The 15938-nt window shown below is 45.7% G+C and overlaps 1 protein-coding gene across 2 annotated transcripts in view; it reads left to right on the forward strand.

The window, feature by feature from the left end:
- ZNF512B (zinc finger protein 512B) overlaps nucleotides 1-15938 on the forward strand; it is a 280648-nt gene that overhangs the window by 117716 nt on the left and 146994 nt on the right. The gene's annotated exons all lie outside the window — the stretch shown is intronic.

Genomic DNA, 15938 nt, shown 5'->3' on the forward strand with positions numbered 1-15938 from the left:
AGTCTACCACTGCAGGTCCCAACTAGCAACACACTACAACAACTTCTTGAAATCTCACAATGGCAATCAAATATGGGATGGTATTAACAAAGTCCATCCCAGTAGATCTCGCCACCATTTCTCTCATTACTCTATGCCTACGCAGGACCATAAACCTAACAAATATCTCAGGAATGGACAACCCAGTAACTAGTTAAGTGTACTATAAACATAATAAATACCATAAAGGGGCCTGCAGAGCTGTTCAAAGCTGCCAGCTTAATGAAATCCATCTACTGTGCACCTGTCTCTCGCACTTCTTCATCCATCACACTGCTAAGCTATGCCCCCCATTACCAGATAATCATCCCTCGGTGGTCCTCACGCATGGCATGGAAACACAATCATCGCTAATCATGTCATGCGCGGTCCATGATCACAGACTATACAATGCTCTGACTGGATTTTCCCTTTTATCACTCTACTTGTGTAAAATGCCTTTAACCTGCACATTACTAATATACATTCCCATTGTGCTGTATATGTTTACCGGTCATTATCAGTATTTACGCTGTGCTGAACTTTGAGCGATCTTACAATCGATAAAGACTTTGTAATAGTTATTTTTTCTGATTATAAATACTAACAGCAATAATTTTTCCACGCTTTTAATCTGAGGTTCGGATTAAGGATACTGTGCTTGGTTTTTTTTCACTGTCCGCCTTTTTGATGATACGCATTCCGACCTGCACTCTTTCTCATTTTCTCCTGGTCTCCCTTCCTGTACATCTACAAGGCCTCCTGGTGACCTTCTTCTTCCACACCCTTATATGCGTGCCAAGTGGCTCTCCTGATGGACTCAAGACTGATGCTATGTCATCCAGTCACCCACACTGGCTTCAGGCATGTTGCTGCATATAGTTTGCTCTACTTTTTCCCTGCGGCACAGGAGTTCTTCCAATCTTCCTGTGATAAGTTACCCTTATTGGACGTCAGATTTCCGCTTTGCTCTTTGCTGCACTCACTGAATTAACTTCACACAAAGAAACTGCAAAACATTTGATGATGTGCTTGCTGTGCTTATCTGTCGTCCCTGCCTCTGTGTTTTTTCAGCTTGCTTCTTGAATGCTGTTGGGGTAAAATAAAAGTGAGAGGCTATTTAGGAGAAACAGTTGGAGGCTAAATAGGGAGCCTCATCCTGTTTCCGCCGTAGCATCTTTGTACTTGTATACATGCTGTCAGTAAGCCTTAGAGTTGGCTTTACTATTTGTAGTTAGTTAATTTGCCCTGAGGGACTTGTTCCACTGTATAACACAGAGTCATGCCCATCCGCAGTCAGTTTAAGCACATTAACCCATTTCAACGGTCCACTAAAACTTATTACTCAGGGCAATTTGTCACCCTACCTATAGAGTAACTAATATTATTCTTGAAGTTATGCGAACCGTACAGAAAACGCATGGAATGTGGCTTTCCGCCAGATCAGAGAAGATATGCATAATGTTCGTTTTTGAGTTCTTTTGAAAGTTGGCTCAAAGAAGGAATGTTTACAGTTTAGACAAACACACAAATAGTAAACCACTGATCAGCATGACCCATGTTGTTGATGCTTCTTCCCATTACAAGAACAGTCATGTTCATAATTGAATACACATTATGTGGAACCAAAGCCTTAGAGCGGACCCACACAACTCTCCTGGCAATTCAAAACAATACAGAAGAGAACACAAAATGCAAGAAAGAACTGTATATCTTTCCGCACACACTGGCACTCAGTGGATGAGGCACAGTTATAATCGCTGCTCACAAAAAAGGTATTGAGAAAGCCAACAATTCTGGCTTGCACACACTAAAGAGCTCGCAGAGAGTTACTTTCAGTGAGGGCAACAATCCTCTGGTATGAAGCCCCTCTTAGGAATGGAGAAGCTGTTTCTGATCCTGACACGACTGCATCTGCAGTGGCTGCCATAACAAACTACTTTACCACATCATCAGAGCCATAATGTAAAGTCAGTGGCTTTGGTTTTCTGATAAAGTGGTTTGTTGTGACCATCCGTTTAATGCTGTGGCCCTGGATTGATCACATGAGCGCTTTGAACAGATAGCTAAAGTTTTCTGTAGCCAGATGCTGTCAGATTTTCCACAAAAAAAGAACGAGTTACAGAGCCTACGCGAGCATTGCCCATAAGATATGGAACTCTCTGCCACTGGAAGTCCGTGGAATCTCATCCACCACTTCATTCAAAAAGGAAGTGAAAACAATCCTATTGAACAAATTTCAGACCTTGCTTCTATTGTTAACTTATCTGCCCTCTATTCTGCTTCCTTGATTGACTACTACATTGTTGTGCAACTGTGAACTCCAGCTTTACCATGCTATTCCTGTATATGTAATGAATGTTCTTTTCCTACAACTGTACCCTACCTACCCTAAATGTGAAGCCCTCTGATGCCTTCTTTGGTCATGTTCACACTATACAAAACTTTTAAATAAATAAAGATGATGCTAACAAAAGCCAAGAGGTCTCGCTAATGCAAGAGCTATTGGCTTTGGCAATGTGCTTTAGCCATGTTGTACACCGACATCGCTTCTGTTCAGCATGGCTAATAGTGGTATGGAGGATAATGGTGTAGAGTTGAATAGTGTGGAGTCTTGTAGGGTGGAGTGTCCTACATTGTTATAGAGTTGAGTGTCAAGGAGTAGAAAGGAGTGTTTTGGGGTTTTGGACTAAAGTGTCATGGAGTAGAGTAAAGTGATGTAGAGTAGTGTGGCGTAGACCCGAGGGGCATAGAGTGGAGCAGAGTGTTGTGGCATAGAGTGGAGTAGAGTGTTGTAGAGTGGAGTAGTGTTGCGTAAGGTGGAGGGGTGTAGAGTGGAGTGGTGTGCCTCGGAGTGGAGAGTCGTAGAGTAGAGTGTCGTAGAGCAGGGTGTCATAGAGCAGAGTCGTAGAGTGGAGGATCTTACAGTGTTGTGGAGTAGTGTTGAATGTCATAGAGTGGAGAGGCGTATAGTGGAGTAGAACAGCATAGAGTGGTGCAGTGTGGAGTAGAGTGAAGGGGCATAGAGTGGAGGGATGTAGAGTGGATTGTCATAGTTTGTCGCAAGGTGAAGTGTTGTAGAGTGGAGTTACTGATTAAAGTATGCAGTGCACAAACGATAATTTGTGGGAATGTCATCACCTAGTGTATTCATTTGTTTTGATCGTATTTAAATTTTTGTTTCCACCAGACTTCAGAATTACAAAAAATGTGTTTCATTTGTGCATTGAGATGAGTGGTGTAGAGTGGATTCGAGTGTCGTTGAGGGTCGTAGAGTGTTGTGGAGTGGTGTAGAGCGGTGCATAGTGGAGTGTAGTACAGTGAAGCAGCATAGAGTGGAGTACAGTATCATAGAGTGGAGTGGTGTAGGGTGGAGTGTCGTAGAGTGGAGTGAAGTGTCGTAGTGTAGAGTAAAGTGTCATAGATGAAAGTGCCTTAGAGTAGAGAGGAGCGGCATGATATAGAGTGGAGTAAAGTGTTATAGAGTGGATTTGTGTAGCGTGGAGTGGTGTAGAGTGGCATAGGGTGGCATAGAGTGTCTTAGAGTGTTGTAAAGTGCTGTGGCCTAGAGTGAAGTGGTAGAGTAGATTGGCGTAGAGTGGAGTAGAGTAGAGTGGTGTGTCATAGTGTGGATTGGCATAGAGTGGAGTAGAGTGGTCTAGAGTAAAGTTGCGTAAAGTGGCCGAGAGTGAAGTGACATAGAGTGGGATAGAGTTCCATAGAGTGGATGGTCGTGGAGAGGCATACAGTGAAGCCGAGTGGCGTAGAGTGGAGTGGTGTAGAGTGTCATTGAGTAGAGTTGCTTAGCATAGAGTGGAGTGGAGTAGTGTCGTGGAGTAGTGTTTTGTAGAGTGTAGTGGAGTAGAGTGGAGTTGCATAGAGAGGAGTGTGCATGGTGTGGTCTGGCACTGCCATTACAGACAACACATTTCAACTTAAATGACAATTACATTTACTGATAAAACTATACAGTATCATTGTTTGTATTGATTTGTTTTGATTGTGTTCTTGTTTCTACTACTCTTCAGAATTACAAAAAAGTGATTTGTTTGTGCTTTCCTTATTCTGAAATAATTTGAAATATTTGCACAATTACTTGTGGAAGAATGCAAGGAATGATTGAGCGAGGTGGTAATGCTGGACAGCCCAAGTAAAAATCGGTGGGTAACCCAATACACCCTTGCGGGCTCGGGCAGATACTATAAATTTAAAAAAGTGCCAGCAGAGGGGGCGAGGCTGGCAGCCGAGCATGGCGGCAGCCTAGAGAGTGAGCTCCGTAGTTAGAGCGGCCTCTCCATAAATCCGTGCACATATCCGACTACATCACGATCTCCATTGGAGGGACCCGGAACCGGGCAGAATCGGCGGCCGCAACTGCGGAGAGAATCTGACGCCGGACGGAGAAGTTCTTGCCTGAAGCGCCTGTGGCCTGAACAGTGGCCGAGATCCGGGGGCTGTCATCATCGAAGAGCCCGACCGGAAGTGAAGGGGACATGGGCAAGGCTCGCCGGAAACGTCCGACCGGAGCAAGAAGGGGCTGCGGTGACCCCAAAGACTACTGGAGTTAACACCCGGGACATTTCGGAAGAGCGGGAGCAGCATTATAAAGAAAGCGGAGACACCGCTGCAGCTACAGTAAGCCGGACTGCGGGCTGTGATGTGTGAAGGGGACGGCTGTGAGACGGAGCGAGACGCCATCTTGCCATAGCGCGACACAGCTATGAGATCGGGTGACAACAAACGCCCGTAGCGGTAAGCGGTACCGTATGTGCGTACGGCGAGCGAACTGCCCGAGGAAGATACGGCCGCTTTGGTGACTGCCCCCGGGAGCGACTTGAATAAAATATATAAACCTCGTGAATTTGCTGTTGCCTCGGCTGTCGGACCCGGTTGAGGTCCGAGAATTGGGACCCGATGCGGTGCGCCCTGCTGCTCATTACCCCGTTGACGCTACTGGTAGGCCCCCAAACTGCACAGGAACTCGGAAAGTGACACCGAGAAGCTAAAGAGCCCTGGTGCCCGCCTGGCCGCGCTGGCGCTGCAGCGCACCGACTCAGGGACAGACTCCGGCGGACTTCGAGGCAGTGACGGCCGCTTCAAAATCACACCTGTTCCCGCAGTGAGTGGCGGACAACACGGCCTAATTAATTAAATCCCTCGAATGGCTATTGCTGGAAGTTGACCCTCACACGAGGTCCCGCTTCAACCTTCATTCGAACCGGGGGAAGAACGTCTGGAACAGCTGACGCGGCAGCCTGATGCCTACAGTGTAATCGCCGGGGAGCGGGAAGGGCGCATGGACAGCCACAGATTTGATGCACAATCATTAACATCAGCCTGACACGCCTGTGGCCGACAGAGATATAAATTACACAGGGTGGCCTTCAACGGGAGTGATACAGGACACAGCATCGATGAGAGAGGTGACTGTGTGCCTGGCGCGAACCACACGGCCTGCCACTTATAATTTGCCCGTGGAGAGGGGCCCCCAGCGCTAGGATTTCCCGCCAGGTTTAATATAAGGAGTGGTGCCAACAGGGGCTGGATTGAGACACGGCAACACCTGCCTAATAGCGACTGAGAGAGCAGTGTGTACCCACTCGCCGTAAGTGCAACAGGGGAGTGGTGGGCTACATCCGGGACACATAATAAATTGATTTAGACCTCCTCTTGTATCTTCTTCCACGTTGCCACTCATAGGGCAATACTACGACAAGCAGATTGAGACACGAAGACGGCCACTATGGCGGGCAAGGGAGCGAAAGGTGGCACCACGCAGACCCGTATTGATAAATACGCTTGTGACAAAAGCACCTCTTCCCCAACTGATGGGAAGACACCAACCGGTAAATCTCATCGAGTTCCGGGGGGGGCGGCCAAAACCGGGTGCGGCCCCGCGACCAATCCTAGCTAGGCTGTTTAACTTTCGGGACAGAGACGCCATTCTGCAGGCGGCACGAGTATCCCCACCTGTCAAAATCCAAAACTCCACGCTGGCCTTTTTTCCGGACTATACAGCAGAAGTCGCTCGCCGTAGGAGGACGTTCCTGGACGTAAAGAAGGATCTTAGGGCGAGAGAGATTCCGTACTCAATGCTGTTCCCAGCCAGGTTGCGTATAGTGGCGGACAGCAAGACCTGGTTCTTCGATACTCCTGAGATGGCCCGAGACTGGCTGGAAGGATGGAGGCCGGCCAATCAACCACGTCGTTCGAACAGAACTCCAAGGACTCAGGGGACGGGAAATTATCCGAGCTCCCAAGCTTCAGGGTGTGAAATGAAGGAACGCTCACCAGTAAGAGACAGTGCACATGAGGATGCCGACAAGGAAGAGTAACCACCAGGTGAATGCAAGACATTAATAAGACTAAGCAGACTGCCCAACGAACTGCCACTGGACAATGGGCTGAGGGCATCCGAGGAGAGTGAGAGAGGCCGCCGGCTCCGGAGAGTTCTCCGCCCCAGTGAGCAAGTATAATTTGTGTGGGGGATGGGTTAAGCACTCTGCTAAGTTGGGGGGGCGGGCAGTTTGAAGTCCGTGTAGCAGGGGGGCAGGGAGGGGGGAGTTAAGGGAGGGGTTGTTTTCAAGGTTTTTTGAGTGTTTGAGTCATGGGGATTGGATGTGGCACAATGACACCGACGCATCGGACGGCGCGCGAATGGTTCAGGGGTCTCACTTCATAGCGCAAACATTTCTTCCACTACATGATGGAAATGGCACACGGGACACAGGCTGATACCCTGGGTGGGGACCTTCACACAGGGCCGGTAGCACCACTGCAATTGATGTCTTGGAATGTGCGGGGACTGGGCGACAAGATTAAGCGGGGACTGGTTCTGCAGGGTATTCGAAGGGTGGGGCCCGCTTTAGTTCTTCTTCAGGAGACTCACTTGGTGGGCGCAGCTAGTCGAGCACTAGATAGACGGGGTTATCATATGATAGTGCATTCAGAGTTCACCACAGGGTCACGCGGGACGGGTATACTGATGCGGAGGTCATCCCCGTTCATACTGCAGACTACTACCACGGATGACCAAGGCCGCTTTGCGGCGGCACATGGACAGTGGGAGGGCAGACCACTAAACATAGTATCAGTCTACATTCCACCAGCACTCCATATGGTTGCCCTTCCAGACCTAGGGAAATTCCTCCTGGAGCTCCCGGAAGGAGACCTTATTATAGGAGGTGACTTTAACGCAGTTGCACATAACATGCAGGACAGATTCCCAGTCCGTACACAGACCTCGGGTCCCTCCCGCTTCAGTGAGTTTCTGGAGGCACAGGGGCTAGTCGATGTCTGGAGGCAACTATACCCTGATGGCCAGCAATACACCTACTACTCCGCTGTACATAATAGTCTGTCTCGTATCGACTATTTCCTTGCCTTGGGCGACGGCCTCCTCACCATAGGTGACATGCAGATTAAACCAAGGGGCATCTCAGACCACTCCCCGCTCACATTAACTTTATCATGCCCAGAAAGGGCTCGAAAAAGAATATACCCTATTTTTCCAGGCTATCTCCAGATTCCGTCCATACGTAAGGAATTAAAAAAAGTAACCCAGTATTATTTTGCGGAAAACGCGGCCTCGGTAACAACACCTACGATCTTGTGGGAAGCCTATAAGACAGTGCTGAGAGAACAGGCCATCACGACCATTTCGGGACATAAACGTACACAAAAGAGGGAACTGCTAGACCTAGAGTTAGAACTTAATAGAACAAATGCGGCCCATATGGCGGACCCGACAGAAGACACGATGCACGCACTTCGGCTCAGTCAGCAGCTTCATGACGACCACCTTAGACGAAGGACGGTCGAAAACATTGCGGCAACAGCACACAGAGTCTATGACGTTGGGGATAAGGCGAGTAAGCTCTTGGCCTGGCTGGACAAAAAGAAAGGAGGTAATAGGAATATTCTGCAGTTGCGGGATTCCGAGGGGACGCTACACACGTGCCCATCAATGATAACAGAGACCCTAGCTGACCACTACCAGGAAGTATACACCCCGGGGATTGAAATAACACAGGAAGCGGCGACAGCGGCTATCCAAGTTGTGCCGACCCAGATTCTATCACAAGAGGCGGTAGATGAGCTAGACACCGATCTATCCTCGGAAGAGATACAGTCAGCCGTCAATGCGCTCCACTCCGGCAAAGCCCTGGGCCCTAATGGGATTCCTATTGAGTGGTATAAGGTGATGTCAGAAACGCTAAGTAAGCCTTTACTAGCCATGTACACAGAAGGTTTGGAGCGAGGGATCCTGCCACTTAACCAGCGTGTGGCTACCATTGTGGCAATCCCGAAACCAGGCAAGCCGCCCACTGAGTGTACGTCTTACCACCCCATATCACTCCTCAATGCCGAGGCCAAAATTCTGGCAAAACTACTGGCTACTAGACTAATGCCTCATCTCGCCCACTTAATCCATCCGGATCAATCTGGCTTTATGCCGAATAGGAGTACGGCGTTGAACCTCCGAAGAGTGCATGGAGCGTTGGCAAGAGCCCCATTATTAACGGGACCAGCAGCCATCCTGTCGCTGGATGCCAGGATGGCGTTCGACATGGTGGAATGGCGATACTTATTCGCGGTACTGGCCCACAGGGGCTTCGGCCCCAAATTTATCTCCTGGGTACGGCTCCTATACGCGAATCCAGTGGCACACGTGCCGGCAAACGGCCATATTTCCCGTGAGATACCGTTGGCAAGGGGAACGAGGCAGGGATGCCCGCTTTCGCCTTTATTATTTGCTTTAGTCCTGGAACCGCTGGCCACTATCATTAGAGCTTCTCCGCTACTGAAAGGACTTCGCTGGGGAGACAACTGGGAGGACAGGATCTCCCTTTACGCTGACGACATGCTAATCTACTTGTCAGACCCAGAGGGGGGTATCCCGGTGCTTCTGGCACTGTGTGATACGCACGGACAGACCTCCGGATATACGATCAATTGGACGAAGTCGATCATTTAGGAACTTAGGGGTCCTCTACCGGATCTTCCCGCCGACTGCCCGTTGGCAATGGCGGGCGACTCCTTCCGATACTTGGGGATCCACATCACCCGAGACGACAAGGTCTTTTCTGAACTGAACTTACTGCCACCGCTTGCTAGACTTAGGTCCGACGTGAGGCACTGGAAGGCCCTTCCCCTGACGTTGCTGGGGCATGCAGCATTGTTCAAAATGATGGCGCTGCCACGTTTTCTTTATGTATTGGAAAATACACCGACTCTGGTGCCACCCTCATATTTCCGGAAAGTAACGGCTGAGGTGACCGGCCTGCTGTGGGGCGACCGCCCAGCTCGTGTAGCGCACATGAAGCTCATCCGTGGCTGGTACGATGGTGGAATAGCTCTGCCGAATATGCAATTATACTACTGGGCGGCGCAGCTCAAGGTTATTAACCAATGGCTGCATGCCCCACAGGACGATCCAGCTTATCTAGCGGACAGAGTACAGCTGGGCACGCACAGTCTATTGGCCCGCTGTACCACAGAGGACTAGCGGCGAAACTAACTGGCCCGACCAAGCACACAGTGGCGCTATGGCACAAGGCAAAGGCGCGACTCAAGTGGGGGGGGTGTTATAACAAAACTTACACCTCTATGGGACACCAAGGCGCTGGGTCACTTAAGACGTAGTAAGGGGTTCACCCAATGGGACAATATAGGCATCTCCATGGTAGGAGACATGTGGACAAAAGAAGGGGTGATCCCCCTTCGAACACCTCCAGCAGCAATACAACCTAGGCCTTCACGAAACTTACCGCTATATCCAAATACGTCATGCGCTGCTGACGGCGATCGAGACTTGTGCGGAGGTCCCGGAATCCTCCCCGCTGGAGGATCGCCTGCTTACAGATTATATGCAGGCTAGCGCCACCTCCCTCACTTATCGAAAGCTCCTAAATAACCTGCCTGACCCCTTGCTTAAACTGAAGGAGAAATGGGAGGGCGAACTGGGTGAAATGGATGAGACGGATTGGAACGCTGCGATGGCCTCTCCGAGGGAGGCGGGCATATCGGCTCGATTCCGGCTGGTACAGTTTAAGATACTACACAGGGTCTACTTCACGAGGGTCACTTTACACAAACTGCACAGAGCTGACCACCCATACTGTCTCAGGGGCTGCGGGGAGGAGGGCACACTGTTGCATACACTTTGGGAGTGCCCGACTATTTCAGAATACTGGCGGCAGGTGCTACGTACCATTTCCCAAACTCTAGAGATATCCATTACACCTGATCCACGCTCGTGCCTGTTGAATGTATGGGGACGGAATGACATGACACGCCAGGGGCAACAGTGGGCCATTGTGGGCATCATGGTAGCCAAGCGAGATATAGCGCAAAAATGGGGGGTGGCAGATGCACCAACATTGGCGCAATGGTGCAGGAATATGGATATGCTTCTAGTGGTTGAGCGAGCAGTGTATAAGATGAGAGCTAACCCTCGCAGGTGGAATAAGATCTGGATGCCCTGGAACGGCTACAGGGGAGACCTGTGTGAACCTCTACCAGAGGACGACATAGATAGTTCGGAGGATGAGGAAGATGTAATCTAACTAATTCGCTATTTAGATACCCGTAACAGATACAAGGGAATGACAGGCTAGCCTGCCAGTCCTTCTAAGGGGCCCCGGGACTAGTTGAGTGCTTGAACGAGTGTGCCGATGTGGGAAAAGGGAAACATAGTTGAAAAGTATAGGCTGATCATCGAACCTAATGAGTCATGTTTAGTTTTGGTTATAAAATATAAAAGTGAGACGGAATTGATTCATCAAGAAAACGATACCAAGCTCTCTGCTGTAATGTTAATAAATTGCTGCCGGACCGAAGGTTGTCGGCTGAATAGCTGTGTATTATATGTGGTAAAATTATCGCAAAGTGTTGCAGCCGGCCTCCGGGTTGTAGGCAACTGCTGTGTATAATGAGCAACCGTCAATAAAAGTCTTACACCAAAAAAAAAAAAAAAATGCCAGCAAGGGAATTTATTCAAATAAATATTTAACAGAAATCAGACTAGAATGTTATTTGCATTAATTGGTCTGACCCAACCTAATTGGTATCTGTTCACAGCTATTCTGTATGTCTAACCTAAAGACAAAAGAGAGCAATAAAGCAAAACAGCAACACAGGGAAACTTTTTTATCAAAAGATATTTCTTTTATATATGTTATTATTCAAAAGTAGAAAGGGTACATAGCAACCATTAAAATTGAGCAAAATGCATTCAAATGAAAAAGGTATTAACAAATTTTTCCTACAATACATCTGAATAAAAAGTCCAATCCAAGGAAAATAACAAATGACTCCTGTTTTTCTCAAAGCGATGGTCACTTGTGAAATCAATAACAAATGTAGAAATGGACTCTATAGTCGATGTTTCGGTCTTTTGTCGTTTACTCCTTAAGACCTTCTTCAGGACAACAGATATTTGCATATAGCAGTGACCCCCTAAGAAGACATAATGTAACACATTACTATCATGTCCCTTTGATTTTACAACTTATTTAAAAAAACACATATAACCCGTGTGTAAAAGATAACAAATTGTTTACATAGAAATTCAATTAGACCAGAAGTCAAACAAATTCATTATGGTAAACTAATCATCAGACTTTACTATTCTTTGTAGTATATCAGTTTCGACATGTTTCATACAAAAACTTACTTATATAACTGATCCAGACGTAATTCCCAACAGGTAGATTTTAAACAGGCTCTCTATGGCAGTCCTTATTTTCTAAAATTGAAAATTAGCATGTCAAAACTTGAACTAGAAATACAACCGTATATTGCCCCATTTAGTTTAATGTTTACCTGAACAATTTTACGTCACGTAAACTGGTCTGTATATCAGGATATTTTCTCTCACAGACAAGATTTCTTTAATTCTTTAATTCTTTTAAACTTTGTTTCTCTCTTTTCATATTAGAGAATCTGAAAGATCAAAAGTTTGTACTAAGCAGACTTGAAGCACTTTCAAATAAATGCCTGTGGTCAAACTACGTCGCGTCCTGTATTTCAAAAATGCATCTTCGCAATGCACCGTGAATCTTAAAGGTGCGTTCTATCGATATGCCGTAATGCGCGACCAAACTCTGTCTCATTCTGAGTAAATGGTCAATCAGATGTGTATATTTATAACAGACAGAAGTATCTTGTTGGTGCATCATGATTCTCGGCTGCACTATATCACCATAAGGATATTACATTTTACGGTGAGCGCACGTCTGTGGTCATTCTGCAAGATAGATATCAATCGCTACATTAGCAGGAGTAAATTATATAAGGTGTCACTAAACAAGCGGTGAACAGCAGCGTCTTAACAATGTACCGCACTTCGTGCAACGCGTCTCTATTGAGAGATTGCATCTCGCTATGTGCTTTCAAAAACAAAGGGGAAGTGTGACGAGTCTCACTTCAGAGAGACCGTATCGGTGAAAATAGAGGTGAATGTATTACACCAGACTACAATATTTAGTCTATAAACCGCGCATTATTACTGTGGTTTGTTTAGAAATGACACGTAGCAGTACGCTTTGTTATCAAAGGCAACAATAGACATGTTATATCTTGTGCCAGAAACAACCTTATTTCGCAGAGCAAAGGCCTAAGGCTTTATAAACGAAAAGAAAGCATGCTGGGATCACAAATGATCTCGCCTAAGTTTGGACTGCACACATTCATATTTGTTTTTTGCTTGCTTACTTGCAAAAAGTACTCTGCGTCGGAAAAAGTCCTTCCAGATCGAGATGCTATAATCTTCCGAAGTCACGCGAGAACAGCAATCAACGTGACTACGGCTTGCCTCGCTTTTTAAAGGCCCTCTTCTAAAATGGTGGCCTACAGAGAAATGCTGCTAAGTATCGGCCATTTTGAAATGGCAATGATTATATTAGTTATATACCCTACAAAGAGGTTTCAGCCCGATTGAGAGTTTTTTTCGCTCTTTGTATATTCACAATCGCAATTTAAATATATCCAACCCATAAGTTGAACTAATTTTCAAACCGATTGATCAACATTACAAAACCTATTCGGAACTAATATAAAGGGCATCGATGTTATCACTGAAGTTGTAACTCGGTCATCAATAATTTTAACGAAATTGTGATTAGATTTTAACGCCCTAGGACTTTTGCCTGAAAGTTCTTCATTGGTAACAGTCTGACACACTTGCAAAGTACAGACACTGGTTGCGAACTCAATGCTAATGCGGTCGCACAACGATGCGCTCACAGTCTGACAAAGGTATCAAACCTACGGTGACGGTCCAATCCGCGAGGAATATTTCATAAAAGATATTAATTCTGGAAGATATTAAATGTCACATACTGTGTGCTCACAATCTAATATAGGTGACAGATGATAATATGTCAAAGATATTAAATATCACATTCTGTGTGCTCTCAGTCGAATTTAAATGACAGATGATAAATTGTCTATAATGGACATTACAATAACCCTTCTTGTCACAATCTAAATGCTCACAATCTGTTTCAGGAGACAAAAGGAATTGCACTATGCACTTAGATTCACAGCATCCTCATTGATATTTATACCATGGCTGGAATATTAAGATACCTCTGTCTGCTTCTAAGATTGTTGACTTGTATGAACGGCTAGGATTGTTTATTTTACACAATACATGCTAGTGTGTGCCATTCTGTAACAGAGTTCATACCATTTTTGATACTGTTAGCTAAATCAATCCAGCGATTTTCTTTTAATGTCAAAACCTTATCAACATTTTTCTGTCTAATGGTTGGTTTAACCACTTCCACTACCCACCAGCTCATTTCTCTTTCAGTGTGTTTTAACTGGATATAATGATCAACTAGTGGGGCATTTTCTACTTTACAGGGAATCCTGGATTGGTGCTGTAAAATTAGCTGTTTCACCATTTGAGTGGTCTTCCCTATATAAGGGAGACCACAAGGACATTTTATGCAGTACACCATGTTGGTGGTTTTTGCAATTTGAAAAGTGTTTGATCGTGGTTACTCTTCCATTCAGTTCAAAGCTTTTAGTGCTGCTTGTTGAAGCACAAGCGATACAACCGTTACACTTGAAATGGCCTTTTACTGGCAAAAGCTGTTTCATATTGTCCACAGTATTTGTCTCTTGCATTTCATGTGCATGAACCAACCGGTCTCTTAAGTTTGGACCACGTTTGAAGGCAAACATTGTTTTTTCAGCTAATTCTGGTAATGTTGCTAGCAGGGGCCAATGTTTGGTCACTATTTTTTTCAGTTGATTAGTTACTGTGCCAAACGTGGTTACACATACCAATGGTGAGTGATTTGGTTTCTGCTTGGTTTCTAGAAGGGCATCGCGGTTGTTATACCATGCTCTCTTTAGTGAGTTTTTTAGGAGTCTGTTGGGATAGCCCCTTGCATGAAGTTTATCCTTAAGCATCTTAGCTTCATGAAAGTAGTCAATCCGTCTTGTACAATTTCTCCATAAACTGAGAAATTGCCCAAAGGGCAAACTATCTCTCAAAGCCTTCGGATGGTGACTACTTTATTTGAGTAGTGTGTTTCTTGCTGTTGGCTTGGTAAATAGAGTTGTATAAAGGGTGTTATCATCTCCAACTTTGATGGTAATATCTAGGAAATTAATTTCCCTATTACTACTATCCAGTGCGAATCTCAAATGTGGGTTTCTGCTGTTTAACCATTCGTGAAACTGTGAAAGCAATTCCTTACTCCCTTTCCAGATTAAAAAGACATCGTCTATATATACAAAACAAAACAATTTAAGCCAGCAAATAAAAAAAGCAAGCAAATGTGAGTTACAAACCAAAAAGGCAGTTCAATGGGCAGAATGCATTCCCAGGAAAGTTTACGAATGTCCCCAAGAAGTACGTTTTTGCAAACCAGAAGGGTGCCCACCCCTCTGAACTATCCACACAGACATTTCTGAACTAAACTTTCCTGTTTCTGCTTCTCATGGTGGCTTTTTCTTGGCCTCTTGAGAACCTTTTTCTGCAAAAAAGCGAAACTGCAAAACACCGAGTGTTTCCCAGTGCTCTACAGCATCTCTTGTTTAGCCCTACATCCCTTCTTGGACTATATATGAGCAGCAACAGGACCTTGGCGGCGGAATCTGGGAAGAAATCGGTGCGTTTGCTCTCTAGTCAGCAAACTAACTTCTCTCTGAGCTTTTGCACCAGTATATTTACATTTTGTATGTGCTACAGACTTCTTTGCAGCAGAACTGTCCCCTTTCTTCCCTGCTACAGGCCTCTTGTCAGCACTACTGCTTGACGTCCTTAGGACACAAGTTGAGTGTGTATCTCTTCTTTTCCCTGTATTTGTCATATGAAGTAGTCTGTGCAGCTACATAACACAGATTAAGCTCCAATTCCTGTGTGACTTTAGTTCTAGTCATTTTCCTGAACCGTTGTTAATCAGAAGTTTTTGTTGCCTCCTCATTAAAGTTTCCTTCCCTGGAATGACCTATGTGCTTTCACGAGATCCAGTGATCACTCTTTTTTATACTGTTTGTGTCTGTGCTCCACTGCTGCTCAAGTGCATCCTGTTACGCCAAAGAAATGATCGTGGATGTGTGATTGGAATCCTGTATAAAGTTGGTGACCTGAGTAGGAAAAAGGTTGATCTTGATCATTATAGCTAAAGACTGAATAGACAGAAGCTCTGAGTGTTTTTAAATCCTTGGCGTGAATTGCATTGCATGCTTGCTTGTTTATTTGAATGAGGAACTGAAACAATATAGAATAAACATTTCTTTTGTATCTAGTCACAGCATTGGGTTTTCTTTTCATACGGTTTGTATCTAAGAAAAATAGCACTTACTTATACTTAATACTTATTAAAAAAGTCACCTTGGAGCCCATGTCTGCCTGCAGCTAAGGAGGTAGTGCTGTGGTCCAAGTACAGTCTGCTGCT

This window comes from Lissotriton helveticus, chromosome 7, assembly GCF_964261635.1.
Source record: "Lissotriton helveticus chromosome 7, aLisHel1.1, whole genome shotgun sequence".
Classification (NCBI taxonomy): Eukaryota; Metazoa; Chordata; class Amphibia; order Caudata; family Salamandridae; genus Lissotriton; species Lissotriton helveticus.